This window comes from Aethalodelphis obliquidens, unplaced genomic scaffold, assembly GCF_003676395.1.
Source record: "Aethalodelphis obliquidens isolate GAN/ISIS:26980383/991018 unplaced genomic scaffold, ASM367639v1 scaffold38, whole genome shotgun sequence".
NCBI classification, from domain to species: domain Eukaryota; kingdom Metazoa; phylum Chordata; class Mammalia; order Artiodactyla; family Delphinidae; genus Aethalodelphis; species Aethalodelphis obliquidens.
In genome coordinates, this window is record NW_020837982.1 from 15,904,252 (window position 1) to 15,920,978 (window position 16,727).

The 16,727-nt window shown below is 41.7% G+C and overlaps 1 long non-coding RNA gene across 1 annotated transcript; it reads right to left on the minus strand.

Annotated features, from left to right (window-relative positions):
- Nucleotides 1-3,801: 3,801 nt before the first annotated feature.
- On the minus strand, nucleotides 3,802-16,003 carry LOC113632751 (uncharacterized). Its single transcript, XR_003437939.1, has 3 exons — nucleotides 15,915-16,003; nucleotides 5,521-6,069; nucleotides 3,802-4,185 (listed from the first exon to the last, which is right to left on the minus strand). It is a non-coding gene; the product is annotated as an uncharacterized LOC113632751 (long non-coding RNA).
- Nucleotides 16,004-16,727: the final 724 nt, after the last annotated feature.

Genomic DNA, 16,727 nt, shown 5'->3' on the forward strand with positions numbered 1-16,727 from the left:
AGTAGGTGACCCCCATCGTTTGTCACCTGGATGGGAGCTACAACCTCTTCACTGGTCTCCCTCTCTCTCCTCTTCCTTGTCTTCAGTTCATCCTCCAACCTGCAACCAGAATGGGCTTATTAGCCTATGAAATTACCTACACTTATAAAAACTGACAACCCCATTCCCTGGTGCCTTTCTCACCTTCTGAGATGGCCAACACTCTGTGGAGTGTGTTTCTCTCTAAATAAATCCACTTCTTACCTAAAAAAAAAAAAAAGAAAAAAAAAAAAGAAAATGCTAACCTAGTCCTGGTACTTCCCTGCTCCTGTCAGAGAACTGACCACCAAAGATCAGTGTTTCCTTCTCACAGTACTGAGATCACAGTACTGAGCTGCCCACAAAGCCAGGGGCTACATATTCCAGGACTCCGTTTAAATTGAGCCCTATGATAAGTTCTTGACAATGGAGCATGAGAGAAGTGATGTGTGTGTGTCCTTCTGGGCTGAAGTGGGTAAATGCTGGGAAATCTTCCCAGATAGCATGCTTCTCATCTACAGCAACCCGAGGAGCTCCTTGTGAACAAGGTTTCTGGAGTCTCAGGTCCAGAATCGCTCTGGGAGGAAAGTCACCCAACCAGGAACACCCTCATTGACCTGGACCAGAAATAAGAAAGACAGTTTTGTTGTGTTAATCCACTGAAAATTCAGTGATTATTTGGTTCATCAGCTAGTGTAACCTTGACTAATATTTTGATTAACTCATAACAGTTCCCTTAAAATAACTTCAAAACTGTTTAGAGTCGTGCCCAAGGCTTAGAATCATGACCTGGCCTCTTCGTTCTTGTATCACAGAATCTCTGCTCCCTACTCCTTACCCCTACTCATCCAGGTCCTTCTGCCTGGAATGCCCTTTCTTTCTTATGCTTGTGAACTCTTCTTTTTCCCAAGACTTAGCTCAGACGTTTTCTCTCCTGGGAAGCTTTTCCTTACTATTCCTTCCCTGCAACTTCTTTCCACTTTTTCTTACCTTGCATCAAACTTCATAAGATGCCTGGCAGCTCATACACACACATTCGTCACACTTAAACCTTTGTGTGTGTGTCCTTGTAACTGACATATAACCTCCGTGAAGGAAGAGACATATGTTTCTCTCAAATATCCCAGCATCGAGCTCAGTGCCAGGCTGGCTGGTGCTCAAGACCTATTTGCTGAGTCAAATTGAGTATGAGGTCACGTGGATGAAGGTTCGGGGATGAAGAGGGAACATGTGAAAGCTGGCTGAGGGAGGGGGCCAAGGAGGATGGTCTGCTCCTCCCTTTGGGGTTTGGCAGGGTCAGAGCTATAAACTGTAAGTGGCCTCTGAGGAAAGCATTGGCAAGTGGTACCGGCTTGTGCTCCGCATTCAGCTGAAGGATGGGGATCCAGGCGGACTAGCTGGAGTTAAGCAGGGTGGGAGTGAAAAGCCATAGGGAGGGTAGGTTAAGCCCTGTAGCTTGGCTGTTTACCTGTAAATCTCTCCTAGTAAAACACATTTAAACTCTAAGTTGCTGCTGACTTAGCAGGATGCAAATGCCTAGAGGAGAGCATGAACCCCTGCTGTGCTTTCACACTCACCCTCTAAGAGGAGAAGCTAACCCTAGGGAGGCGGTGCTTGTGGTAGAACTGATGAGCAGTGAGTGAGCCGTCTCCTTCCACATGAAGGCATCCTTGCTCATGTCATCGGAAGGCTCGCACAGGGTCTAATCTCCATTTTTCATTGTTGGCAAATGTAAGGAAATCCCAGATACACAACCAAAGCACCGTGGTCAGTGAGTGACAGACTCCAGCCTACAGCTCAATGGCTGGGCCCCCCACTGGTGGTCCCAGCAGGTCACAGAACCTAGAGTCAGCCAGTGGTCAGAGAAGCAGACACACTCATTTAACCCTTGCAAAAAATGACATTTTCTAGATTCAGTTCCTAAATACTCAGAACACATCCCCAAGTTTGTCTACAGTGCTGTCAAACTATTTAAGCAACTGACACTAGACCATTTTGGTTCAATGGACAGTTTTTTCCTCCACTGAATAATCAGCAATAACCATTTGTTTTGGCTTCGCGTAGTTAGGGGACTTTCAGTAGTCACAGAAAATGCCACTCGAATTGGCCTAAATAATACACTTATAGCTCACATGACTGGAAGCCTCACAATGGGGCATGGAATTTAGGGCTAGTAAATCCCGAAGTTCAACATCGTCATCAAGAGCACAAGTTCTGAGGGTCCCTTTCCTTCCTTGTCCATAATTCTGGCTTCTGCCTCGGGCTGGCTCCCCTCACAATGGTAGGATCTAGGGGTAGAAGAAAACAAGAGCCTATCCCTCAGTCATGAAATAAAATTCCTCCCTTCCAGCCGATGGTCATGTGTGGGCTCTGGACCAACAGCTGTTGCTAGGAGAATGCCACACAGTGGTTGGTTTCAGGGCAGGGTCCTCAAACTATCTGATGGGATTATCATGTTTGGCTTTGATTCATCAGTACTCATCTCATTCCAGGAGCTGAAGTTACTTCAGCTCCTGAAGTTACTTCAGGATGTCGGTGGAAAGAGTGGAAAACACGTTGGAGAATTGAACATGATGTCCACTATACTGTCTAAAATCATTCAGTCAAAGGGGTGGGAGGGGGAAAAGAGAGACAAAGGAAAACCAAGTTTGACTGAGTAATATCTGTGGCACCAGGAACCACAGACTCAGTGATGCAATAGACAATATCTAGTCTGATGTTAATTGACAAGGAGACAACACCTTTTGTTTGATTCTTGGTTGAACACCAACCAGAATGAGCAAAATGAGTAGGTTAATTTCAGCTGTTTTCTTTTCTTCTTCTTCTTCCTTTCCCCCCACCCCTCCCCTCTACCTTCCTCCTTTTCTTCCCCTCCCCTTCCTCCACCTCTTTTCCCTTCTCTCCCTCCTCCTTCTTTCTGGCTCTTTCTTTGCTTACTTCTTAAAGAGATCATGACTCCTCCCTTCCCGCTTTGACTCCAAAGACCACCATTTTGGCCCTGAAAGAGCAAAAAATTAAAATAAGAAAAAAAGCAAACTGTTTCTCAGGCAGGTCACGTGTTTGGAACAACTCGCTACCATGAGCCTCTCATCCCACTTTGAAAAATACATTCCTGCTAGGACCTAAGAGCTTAGGAAAGTGAGCGAGTTAAGTCCAAACACATACCAGAATAAATTAAATAACAGAGTTAACGAATTCAACTGTGGCATGGTTTTGCAGAAGTGGTAAATTGCGTTTTAAGGTAGAAGTGTTTGGTTCAAGGTTATTTGTTTGGAAGTAATCTTGGCAAGTGGACTGGAGTGAAGGAAGGCTTTTAAAGGCAGGGGAAAGGATGAATTTGGCACTTTTGGAGTAGGTAGTACAGGAGGGCTATTAGCAAATGGATCTGTTTTTAACCTGGAATGTTATACAGGGTGTGCTGCATAATTTACTTTACAATGATGTTCAGATAAGGGTTATTTAAATTACTCTATGGGGAACTTCCCTGGTGGCGTAGTGGTGAAGAATCCACCTGCCAATGCAGGAGACACAGGTTCGATCCCTGGACCGGGAAGATACCACATGCCGCGGAGCAACTAAGCCCATGCGCCACAACTACTGAGCCTGTGCTCTAGAGCCCGTGCTCCACAACAAGAGAAGCCACCGCAATGAGAAGCCCGCGCACTGCAATGAAGAGTAGCCCCTGCTCGCCGCAACTAGAGAAAGCCCGTGCACAGCAACAAAGACCCAATGCAGCCATAAATAAATAAATAAATGTTAAAATAAATAAATAAATTACTCTATGGGAAACTCCAATGAAATATTTTGATAAGAGACAGAGTGAGATGAATAGATAACTACAAGTGAAATGCCCAAAAAGGTAAATTTCTATGTCATACAGAGTGAAGAAAGGAAAATGGTTGGTTGTGGCTTTCGATTTTAGATTTTAGTTTGATTTATCTGCAAGTCTTCTGCAGACTCGGGCAAGTTTGGTGTTCTCGAAAGACTGCAGTTTTCTCCTGGGGGTGATATTTGCAATGCATCCAGGCAAGATTCCATAAGCATTCCTGAGAGTGATCTTGGTTGATGTCCCTGGCACCTGCAGGGTGTGATGTGGCATCCTCCTTGCCCAGCCCAGAGTTTCCTGCTGGGACTCTTGCAAATGGTGGAGGTCATTTGAAGGCATGTCTAGGGAACACAAAGTCTGTAGTCACCTTGACCATGTGGCCAGCCCTTAGAACCTTCCCTGTTTCCCCCCCTTCCAATAGATACATATGGTGGGAACATAAACTCTAGGGACAATCCCACCAACTTATTGAGGAGTTGAAGATACAGGGTACTCAATGAGTGATGTAGTTTTCTCTCCCACCGTGTCACCCTCTCTCTCCCGTGTCCTAATCCAGGCTTAGACACGAGAGTTTCTCTTTCTATGACTAGTAGAAAGCAGAATTCCCTCTACTCTTGCATGAACTGAGCTGGGTGCTTCATTAAATGTTCACATTACAGGATATGTAATATCCTTTTTCCTTTTTCAATTTTCCCTCTTATTTATTTCCTTATTTACCACATCAATAATTCATAATTACCTTCTTGTTATAAGAAATCCTTGACTAAAGAGATTTCAAAACTTCCTTCCCATTTCCTCTCACTGTTATCAGTTTGATGAGGAACTTTCCTTACCCTTTCCTATTCATTGACATCCACATAAAAGTATTGGTAGAGTGGGAGTTTGGGATTAGCAGATGCAAACTATTACATATAGGATGGGTAAACAACAAGGTCCTACTATATAGCACAGGGAACTATATTCAATATCCTGTGATAAACCATAATGGAAAAGAATATGAAAAAGAATATATATATGTATAACTGAGTCACTTTTCTGTACAGCAGAAATTAAACACAACATTGAAAATCAACTATACTTCAATAGAATTTTTAAAAGCTATAGGTAGAAATACATGGTGTTACTTCAAGATTAATTATCTATTTTTTTATTTTTAAAGGTTATGTTCCATTTATAGTTATTGTAAAATATTGGCTATATTCCCCGTGTTGTACAATACATCCTTGTAGCTTATTTTATGCTAATCGTTTGTACCTCTTAATCCCCTTTCCCTATATTACACCTCCCTCCCTCCCCCTCCCCACTGGTAACTAGTTTGTTCTCCATATCTGTGAGGCTGTCTCTCTTTTGTTATATTCGCTAGCTGGTTGTACTTCATGATTATTTGTATATAACATGACTCTTTATAAATTATTCTGCTATGCGCTTGGAGATCCTTTTTCATGCAAAAATGAATACCTTATTCTCTGTAAATGCAGCAAAACATTTAATAGGGTATGAAATATTCACCTTCTGATAAATATTTATAGTTTGTGGTAATGTGACCTCTGATGTGCTTCTTGCCTAGCTGATGTGTAACAGTGACTCAGTCTCTTGTGGGGAACTTTCCTGAACTCTTTGGTGGTGCCTGCTGGGTTGCTCTGTCTTGAATTCCTTTAACCTGGGTGGACACATACCTGCTCCAAGTGGTTTCCTGGGACCGCTTCTCAGATCCTGGCATCCAGAACACTTCTTCTGCTGATGTCCTTCTGCACACACAGCCATGTAAACAGCCTCCGGGACACCCCATATGGCCACACATTGCTGTTTCTGCCTCTGAAGCAGTCGGTCAACCGTCTTCTTGTCTCCTAGACATGCAGGTGAAGTTAGGCTGAATTCCACAGCCCGCTTTAACTTTCTTCAGGGTGGGAAGTGGATGAGGAGACTCCAAGGCTGTGGAACAGTTTCTCAGTCATCATCTTGAAAATCTGCAAATGGTGTTGGGTTACTGAAGGTAGTCCAGCCGGTGTAACAAATACATCCAAATACATCCAAGACTCAACACAACAGATATCTGATCCTTGCTACCTAAGAGTCCTGAATTGTTGAGTTGTTCCAGGTCAGAGGAGGGGGCTTGTGTTGTCTGAGAGGGATGCTCTGCTCTGTGTGGTCATTCAGGGACCAGGATGATACCATCTTCAACATGTGGTTTCCATGGTCACCTTGGGGGTAGCCCTCCTGTTCATCTGGAAGAAAAAAGAAAAGAGATTTTTATAAGCAAGGTCGGGAGGAGGCACACACACATCACTGCTTCCCATGTGACATTTCCCAGCACTCAGCCACAGGGCCACACCTGACTGCTGGGAAATATAGTCTAGCTGTGTGGTTATGAAGGACAGAGCGTGGATTTGGGTGAAGAGCTGTCTCTGCCGTCGGTAATTTCACAATTCATATTGGAAGTTCATTTTTTTAAAAAATGGAGTGACTACAAAACTATAATTTTGACACATTATACTTGCATTTCTCACATTAGACTTGCATTGATTTATTTCAAAAGGAATCAAATAGGCAACTACGGTTTTCCTTGAAATCCCAATTGTTCCAAAATCCTGCTTCACATACTGTAGCAGTTCTTTGCCTCTTTCCTCAAAATTATCCCGGTTCTCAAAAGTCTTAGCCTGACCTCCTGTGGTCCTTCTTTCTTTCCTCCCTGTGGCCAAAACAGCTCCTAATGTAGTGGAAAAACCTTCCTCAGAGGATGGTTGTTGAGAATAAATTGAGTAGCAAGGCTAGAATCCTCTTCAGTGGTATGAGAGAGAAAAAAGGTTAAAATATGTCAGTCATTAATAATTTTACAATATCACATTTGAATCATACTGCCTTCTTTTTCTATAAAATTATTTATTTATTTACCTATATATTATCTACCTATCCATCTATGGATCATCTATCTTTTGTCTATCCAGACTCTACCAGATATGGTGTTTTATAATACTTCAAGGAATATACTTTAAGCCTACTTCCCTGGCATTAAACATGATTCTAAAATAGCATTTAAAATGGTTGCATTGTCTTAAATTGTATGACTATATTATCATTATCTCACTTTTCGTAGCCAGTTTTAGTCCTACTAACAATTTGGGGTTAAGCATGCCTGTATATTCACCCATACATTTGTTCATTTTTTTAAAATAGATCTTTATTGGAGTATAATTGCTTCACAATACTGTGTTAGTTTCTGTTGCACAACAAAGCAAATCAGCCATATGCATACACACGTCCCCATATCCCCTCCCTCGTGAGCCTCCCTCCCATCTTCCTTATCCCACCCCTCTAGGTCACCCCAAAGCACCAAACCGATCTCCCTGTGCTATGCTGCTGCTTCCCACCAGCCAACTATTTTACATTCGGTAGTGTATGTATATCGATGCTACTCTCATTTTGCCCCAGCTTCCCCCTCCCACCCCATGTCCTCAAGTCCAGTCTCTATGTCTACCTCTTTATTCCTGCCCTGCAACTAGGTTCATCAGTACCTTTTTTTTTAGATTCCATATATATGCGTTAGCATATGGTATTTGTTTTTCTCTTTCTGACTTACTTCATTCTGTATGACAGACTCTAGGTCCATCCACCTCACTACAAATAATTCAATTTTGTTCTTTTTATGGCTGAGTAATATTCCATTGTATATATGTGCCACATCTTCTTTATCCATTCATCTGTCGATGGACACTTAGGTTGCTTCCATGTCTTGGCTATTGTAAATAGAGCTGCAGTGGATATTGTGGTACATGTGTCTGTTTGAATTATGGTTTTCTCAGGTTATATGCCCAGTAGTGGGATTGCTGGGTCATATGGTAGTTCTATTTTTTGTTTTTTAAGGAAACTCCATACTGTTTTCCATAGTGGTTGTATCAATTTACATTCCCACCAACAGTGCAGGAAGGTTCCCTTTTCACCACACCCTTTCCAGCATTTATTGTTTCTAGACTTTTTTGATAATGGCCATTCTGATCGGCATGAGGAGGAATCAGGCTCCCTGACTTCATACTATATCACAAAGCTACAGTAATCAAGACAGTATGGTACTGGCACAAAAACAGAAATATGGATCAATGGTACAGGATAAAATGCCCAGAGATAAACCCATGCACATACGGGCACCTAATTTACAACAAAGGAGGCAAGAACGTACAATGGAGAAAAGACAGCCTCTTCAATAAGTGGTGCTGGGAAAACTGGACAGATACATGTAAAAGAATGAAATTAGAACACTATCTAACACCAAAACACAAAAATAAACTCCAAGTAGATTAAAGACTTAAATGTAAGACCAGACACTATAAAACTCTTAGAGGAAGAGATAGGAAAAACACTCTTTGACATAAACCACAGCAAGATCTTTTTGACTCACCTCCTAGAGTAACAGAAATAAAAGCAAAGATAAACGAATGGGACTTAATTAAACTTAAAAGCTTTTTCACAGCAAAGGAAACCATAAACAAGACAAAAAGACAACCCTCAGAATGGGAGAAAATATTTGCAAATGAAACAACAGACAAAGGATTAATCTCCAAAATATACAAACAGCTCATGGAGCTCAATACCAAAAAAACAAGCAATCCAGTTAAAAAATGGGCAGAAGACCTAAACAAACATTTCGCCAAGGAAGACCTACAGATGGCCAAGAGGCACATGAAAAGATGTTCAACATCACTAATTATTAGAGAAATGCAAATCAAAACTATAATGATGTTCATTGTTTTCTTATTTAAGAAATATTTACTATTATGTTCCCAGCATTTTTCTGGGAACAATGTGTGTGTGAGTGTGTGTGTGTGCATCTTCTTATTATTTCTTTAGGATTAAATTCTAGTAGAATTGTTTGTTGGAACATTTGAAAAATTTAAAGGTTTTAATTACACACTTATGAATGTGTAACCATCTTAATTAACTTGCTAAGAAGTGAATATGAAACCTGTTACACTCTTGTCAACACTAGGTATTCTCTTTCTTTTTAATCATTCCCAATTTGATAGGCTAAAATGATTATCATTGTGGTTTTGATATGAATTTTTGATTACTGAGGTTGAGTATTTTATCTTTTGTTAATAGGCTACATGTGTGTATGTGTGTGTCTGTGAGAAATGTCTCTTCTTATCTTTTGCTCATTTTTTCACTGGAGAAATTTATCTCAAATTTATTTTTAAAATCTCTTTGTGATTTGAGAACATTAGGCTTTTGTCAGGCATGTGTATTGCAGTGATTTTCTCCAATGTTATTTGCCTTGTAATCTTATTTATGGTAATTTATGACATGCATAATTTTTTTTTAATTTATGTAGTAAGATAACCTCTTCATTCACTCCAGGAAGACCCATCTCCAGGTCAAGATTATATAAGAAATTATCCATGTTTTCTTCTTTTATTTCTATTTTCTCAGTTTTACTTTTACATGTTTAAGCCAATTGGATTTTATTATTTTTTTATATAAATTTATTTATTTATTTTTGGCTGCATTGCTGCATGTGGGCTTTCTCTAGTTGGCAGCGAGTGGGGGCTAGTCTTCATTGCGGTGCGTGGGCTTCTCATTGCGGTGGCTTCTCTTGTCGTGGAGCACGGGTTCTAGGTACACGAGCTTCAGTACTCGTGGCACGTGGGCTCAGTAGTTGTGGCTCACGGGCTCTAGAGTGCAGGCTCAGTAGTTGCTCTGTGGCATGTGGGATTTTCCTGGTCCAGGGATCAAACCCGTGTCCCCTGCATTGGCAGGCAGATTCTCAACCACTGCACCACCAGGGAGGTCCCTGGATTTTATTTTGAATGTGGGTATGGGGTAGAGATTTATCTTTATTATTTCCTAAATGCTTAGTCAGTTTTCCTCACATCATTTTATTAAATAATCCATTGTTTCCCCATGGATTTATAATGATGGATTTTTGATCTTAAATTCCAATATATACTTGGGTTCATTTTCGGTCCTTTTGTTCTGTTATTAATGTTTGTCTGTTTTATTACTAGTACCACTCTATTTTATGTGCTCTGCAAATTTCTCCTCCCTACTCTATAAAAAACCTCTCATCTGTTTTCCTAAATTTAGTCTTCCAAATACACATTAGAATTATTTTCCAAATTTTGAAATAAACCATTGAGATTTTATTGAGGTCATCTATTACTTAGTGAGAACTGGACATTGTTAAAACAGTGTGATTTCCTTTTCGGTCCACATCGTGTTTCTATATTCCCATTTAAAAATGTATCTCAATAATGCCATGGCATTAAAAAAATTAATTTTTAGGACTTCATATTTTTAAATTCTCACCAGATATTTTAAGCTATATGCAACTATATTTTCTACTTAGTCATTGTTGATATGCAGTAAAATCATTACATTTTGTATACTGCCTTTTACCATTGTCCATCTTACTGAATTCTCCTCTAGTTTCCATGAATTTTAGTGTATTCTCTTAGATTTTCTGGGTGCTTACCGTTCACAAATAAGATTAGATTTCTTATAACTCTTTTTTTGTTTATTGCATTGACTCGTGCTTTAGAATTCTGTCAAGTGATGCTCCTATAACCATATTTCACCACAAAAGAATATTCTGACTGGTGATTTATGATGGGTATTCCTTTAGTAAGAAATGGACATTAAATTTGATCATATTTCTTAGGGGCACTTTCCGTGATGAACATTTTGGCTTCTTGGACCTATAGACATTATGAACTTTTATGGAGTTTCTAACAAAGGAGATCTATTGCACTCCTGAAGTCAATTTTACTTGGAGAAGGATCGCCTTTTAAAATCTTTGGGAATGGGTTAAACTTCTCTACAAAATATGAAAATACTGCAACAAATCATTGTCCATTTTCTTCACAAGTATTTCTTGAGCTTCAAGAGTATATGATCTATTTCCTGCCACCTTGGTGTTTAGAGATCTGGCGATCACAATTTAAGACTGTAACCAGACAATTAAACCTTGGGAGAGGAGGACAGAAGTGTTGGAAAGGGGTCTGCAGGGGAGGTCTGTGGTTTTGGTAACATTCTATTCTTCAGCTGGGTGCTGAGTCCAGGTGGGTTTATTTTGTGTGTGTGTTTTAAAAAATTTTTTACCGAAGGTTCCTTATAAAACTAAAAATAGAGCTACCATATGATCCAGCAATCTCACTCCTGGGCATGTATCTGCAGAAAAACATGGTTTGAAAGGATACATTCACCCCAATGTTCACTGCAGCACTATTTACAATAGCCAGGACATGGAAGCAACCTAAATGTCCATTGACAGAGGAATGGATAAAGAAGATGTGGTACATACATACAATGGAATATTACTCAGCCATAAAAAAGAATGAAATAATGCCATTTGCAGCAACATGGATGGACTTGGAGACTATCATACTAAGTGAAGTAAATCAGAGAAAGACAAATATCATATGATATCCATTATATGTGGAATCTAAAAAAAAAGATACAAATGAACTTATTTACAAAGCAAAAACAGACTCACAGACTTAGAGAGTGAACTTATGGTTACGAGGGGAGAAGGCCTGGGGTGGGGGGGTTAGACTGGGAGTTTGGGGTTGACATGTACACACTGATATATTTAAAATAGATAATCAACAAGGACTTACTGTGAAAAAATAAATAAAATAAATAAAAAAATTTAATCTCTTTTAGGTCTTTAACTTTATTACAAAATGTTAGAAAATTGTTTTTCATATCACAGCTCCTCCCTTTTTTTTGCGGTACACGGGCCTCTCACTGATACTGCTGGTCCAGGGACCACACTTTGAATAATGACTGTTGTAGAGATTCGGTTACTTTCTTTTCCAGCTGCTACTGACTACACATTGTAGGGTAGCTACCCACCCACATACTCTTCTGGGGGAACCACAATCCTTGTTGTCCCAAAGGACCAGGTGCTGACCTGAAAGGTCATCCATCAGTAAGCTAGCCACTGACCTTTGACTTGTGTGACCTCACTCAAAATGGTGAGCTGGACCAATCCGTCAGGAATTTGAATGAGGTGACATGGAGGACGGTTGACCAGCAGAGATGGGGCTGGTGTGACCATCACAGGCCTTGGTTGGCTGAAGCCCAGAAAGCTACCGGTTGAGGAAAAAGTAGACATTCACCCAGAAGCAGAGGCCCGACTGCCTACCTTTTGTTAAGCTTTTCCCCCTTCTCGCTGCTTGCTCCCTGCCCCCTGAGCCCATCCCCTCTGCCAGAAAGAATTGGCCCTTGGGCTTGAATTTCAGTGAAGCCATGAACAGAAAATGCACCATGAAATTACACGGCTCCTGCAAAAGGGGTGGCCATCTGCTTTTTCTTTAGGCCTTTCCCTACAGTCTGGTGTTATCTCCCCTTCCTGGTGATACTGTACATATTTAAGAAAAAGGAAGCCTTTATTAAAAAAAAAAACAGAATGCAGGATATTCGGCACTAGTAAATTCCCCAAGGCATTTGTGGACACTCCACCATTTTCTAAATATTCGTACTAGTAATTTGTTAACTGAATTGTTTCTAGTTTCTCCCATCCCAATTTTGGAATGGGAATATTGTCTTTTGCTGCATTTCTATAAGTTGCTCTATATGTGTAAAGATTTATACACAATGATTTGCTTCAAATTCTACACGATTCTACGGTAGCTTTTTCTCACCTTAATCTTCTTTCCCACGTTTCTGAGCCTTGGGGAAAATGTGATTTCCTCTTTTCTGGTGAATAATACAAAAAAAATCAATTAATAGCAGGTGAGATAATAGGCAAAAACCAAACAAATTAAAAAAAAAAACCCTTCAGTCTAAAATAAAGCCTATTTGAAACCTCACAGGTTTTACTTTAGACTCTAAGGGAGCCCAGCTGTGGTTAAGCACAGCAGAAACAAGAAGACATTTTGGTTCCATTTCTGAAGATGAACTTTGAAGATGTACTCTGAAAACGCCATGTTATGTCTAAACAAAAGGAAGCTGATGTTACAAGGCGCATTTTCATCCTGTCCTTTTTATTGTTTCCAGACACTGGCGCTGTCCCCTTGTACAGCGTGTCCTGTTTTCCCAAGAGAGGCCGGGACGTTCTCTCTAAACTTTCCTGGGTAAGCTGAAACGTGAGACAGTCCAGGAGTGGACACCTGATATCTCTCAAATTATCAGCTTGGTGTTTTGACCTGGCAGGGCTCTCTCTGTGTGTTCTACACATCATTCCCTTATTCCCTCATTCTTTTTTAAAAAATTTTTTATTGAAGTATAGTTGATTTACAATGTTGTGTTAGTTTCTGCTGTACAGCAAAGTGAATCAGTTATATATATATATATATATATCTCCACTCTTTTTAAGATTTTTCCCCATATAGGTCATTACAGAGTATTGAGAAGAGTTCTCTGTGCTGTACAGTAGGTCCTTATTAGTTATCTACTTTATATATAGTAGTGCGTATATGTCACTCCTAGTCTCCCAATTTATCCCTCTCCCCACCTCCCCCTTGGTAACCATAAGTTTGATTTCCCCAGTGAGATGTAAAACTCTCTCTTCTACTGACACACACGGCACATTTTGATGGAAACACAGCAGTGGGCAGAAGTGGTCAGGGAGGGGCTGGCAGGGGCGGGAAGCTGCAACCCACTGCCAGAATGGGCCGGGCTTGCATGGGGAGGGTAGAGCCTTCTGCAGAGACCAGTCTGGAAAGACCTAGACTGTGCATCACACAAGCAGCCCAAATGAAGAGGAAAAGAATACTTTACCTCCACACTTTTACAGGTTTGGAACAGAAAGAGGATCAGCCTGCAATCAGGACCCACGTTTGCTGAAAATTTAGGGTCATGAAGCAAAGAACAGGCATCCTTGCATAGCTGGTACAAAAAGGGACACAGAAAAAATATAGAACCAGATTTTAGTTTCTTAGACACACTGGCAAAGGGTTATCACTCATTTGGTATTCAGAAGGAAAAAAGGATGCCTGTAAAAACTCTGGGGATATCTGGTTATCACTTATCTATCTATCTATAAACTTTATTTCTTAGAACGGATGTATAGAAAAATTACAAATGTAGTATAGAGCATTCCCATTTACCTGATATCTAGTTTGCCCTATTTTTTGGAATTAATGATACATTATTATTGATACATTATTATTAATTAAAGGCCATTATTATTATTAACTATTATTAGTACCTAAAGACCATACTTTATTCAGATTTCCTAGGTTTTTACCTGATGTCCTTATTTTCTATCCCAGGATCCACATTACGTTTGTTACACGTTACATTACATTTCATCATCATGTCTCCTTGGGCCCCTATTTTATACAAATTCATTAAACAATTAACACATGCTAGGGAGGTCTGATGGAAGGATATCGGCACACACATTGCCCCAAATCCCTGCATCACCTTCATCAAGTCCTGAAGTTACAAAAAGTCCCTTTGGGAGGGTTGTGATTTTTGGACTGGGTGACCCTCAGCTGCTCACTTGACTTCTCTGAGATTTTGCAAGAGTCGAGTTTTATGGGGGTGGCTTTGCGTCAGTGCCTGAGCCCAAAATGTGTGATGTGAATGGCGGGGAGTGTTGTCCCCGTGTCTGTTCCCAAGGACAGCAGGGAGTCACACGGCATGTTCACCACATCAAACTCCCGTTGCCCAAATAACAAGCAGCCTAAGTGTGCGTTTGGCGAGGGCTGGGCCAGGGCGGAGAATGATTCCTTAAGAGCTGTGCCAGATTCTTGCTAACGGGGAGGATGGCCTGTTTTAGCCGCCAGCCCCAGGGGGGCAAGGTCTTCTCTCTGCTTTGATGTTTATGGCAGGTCTTTAGTGTAAGCTGGGGACCAAGGTAGGAACCAGGGCCACCAGCTATATCACCCACATGACCTCCAACAATTTATTAAATATCTCTGAGCCAGACTGATCATTTCCATCCCTCCCAGAAGTGGGAGAGAGAACTGAGAAACTAAGTCCTGGGGCAAGTTCTTTCCACGTGCGTGCAGCAGGTGTGCATTAAGCACCTACTGTATACTGGGCACGATGCTAGGTGCTGAGAACATGGGGGCGAAGAAGATGCATTTCTTGCCCTCATGGGATCCCCCAAGTTCTGATGCCACGTGAGGATTTCAGTCTGAGCATCTTGGACAGTAGTATTTCCACATCATTACTCCATATATTTAAGGAAAATTGTAAATTTGGTTTGCATAGGATATTGAGCATTGAGTTATTTTATTCTAAAAATGCTGCCAGAATGATTAACTGAAAAATCCCCTAAAAATCTGAATGGACAACAACTGTGGTTTGGATAAATGTTTACCAGACCCCTGAGAAATGAATTGTGGGCTTCTCACCGCCGTGGCCTCTCCCGTTGCGGAGCACAGGCTCCGGACGCGCAGGTTCAGCGGCCATGGCTCACCGGCCCAGCCGCTCCGCGGCATGTGGGATCCTCCTGGACCGGGGCACGAACCCGTGTCCCCTGCATCGGCAGGCGGACTCTCAACCACTGCGCCACTGGGGAAGCCCTGAGAAATGAACTTTTATTGACTTGCTTCTCCTGGCAGAAACCTGCTAACAAAAAATCAAAATATTCCTAATGGTCATATACTGTCTTTGATTTAAAGCCTCTTTCATCTTTAGGAAGGTGGAGGTCACGAGCCTCCCTTTCTGCCAAACCAGGAAACCAGGAAGCCTGGGGCAGGAGCCTCTGGAATCACAGCCTTTGGTTGACCCCAGGGCAAATTACTTAAAGAGTCTCGAAGATTCCATTTCTTCATTTTTAAAATGTGTACAAGGCTTGCTTTGCCTTCATGTGTCAGCTGCTGTGTAAAATCAATGAACCGATGCCTATAAATATCTTGGCCCAGGCTTGGCACACAGTAGGTGCTCAAGAAACTGGGCGCTCCACTGCTTAGCCCTGGCTTCCCCCTTTGTGAAAGTGGAAATACTGCCACCTACCTCGTAGGTGTTGTGAGCAGGCAAATGACTTGAAATAAGGTCTCTGCTGGGCTGAATCCCGGGCTCTGCCCGAGAGGGACATTTGTGGATGACGGCAGGTCTCAGAAGGAGGCTGGACACGTCATCAAATACCCCTCCAGTGACCAGCTGAAGGACGTGCGTTTACCTGCCCTGGAGAGGCGGTAGGTTCTCTGCGGATGTATCCAATGAGCCGACAAAACTCCGTAGAAGGCAAAGAGTCTGTGTCAAGTCCTGCAGTGGCCGGAGGAAAGGGACAGGGGGTTAACCGGTGCCCATCAAGAAAGATCTTCTCTTCTCTTCCTCCCCTGCTCCAAGCTTGGAGGACAGGATAGCTTCGCAGAGGAAGGAATTAAGAGAATAGAGAAAACCCCAGCATGCCCTCCTTCTGCCGTTACAGCCTGTAATTTGGCTGTAAAGCCCCCTACCCCCTGACCCATCTGCAGACCGACAAGCCAGGGGAATAGCGGACCCTAGTGATAACATACATAAAGTGCCCAGTCCAGAGCCCGGACCGAGTAAGGACCGAGCAAAACAGTTTTCATTTCACCTTGACCTTTCTCCTCATTCTTCTAAGAGCCATAGCAGTTTCCAAGGGAAACATTCAAAAGAGGAAAGAGATGCTATTGCCCTGTTGGACCCCATTGACTGGGTGGACGCCATCAGTTTAGCAACAGCTCTGTAATCATCATCTCACGGGTCCCTCCTTCCTTGCCGTGCTGTCTGGTCCATAGTAAATAAATATTTGCTGAAGTTAATTATTTATTTTTATTTCGGCTGCGCCGGGTCTTAGTTGCAGGATCTCTGTTGCGGCATGCGACATTGGGAGGGCAGAGTCTTGACCGCTGGACCACCAGGGAAGTCCCTTTGCTGAATGTTACTGATGCAGGTTCTGGAGGCGGCTCACAAGCTAAAATCTACATGAAGGTTTTTTTCTGCTCACCAGTGTTATATTACTGGG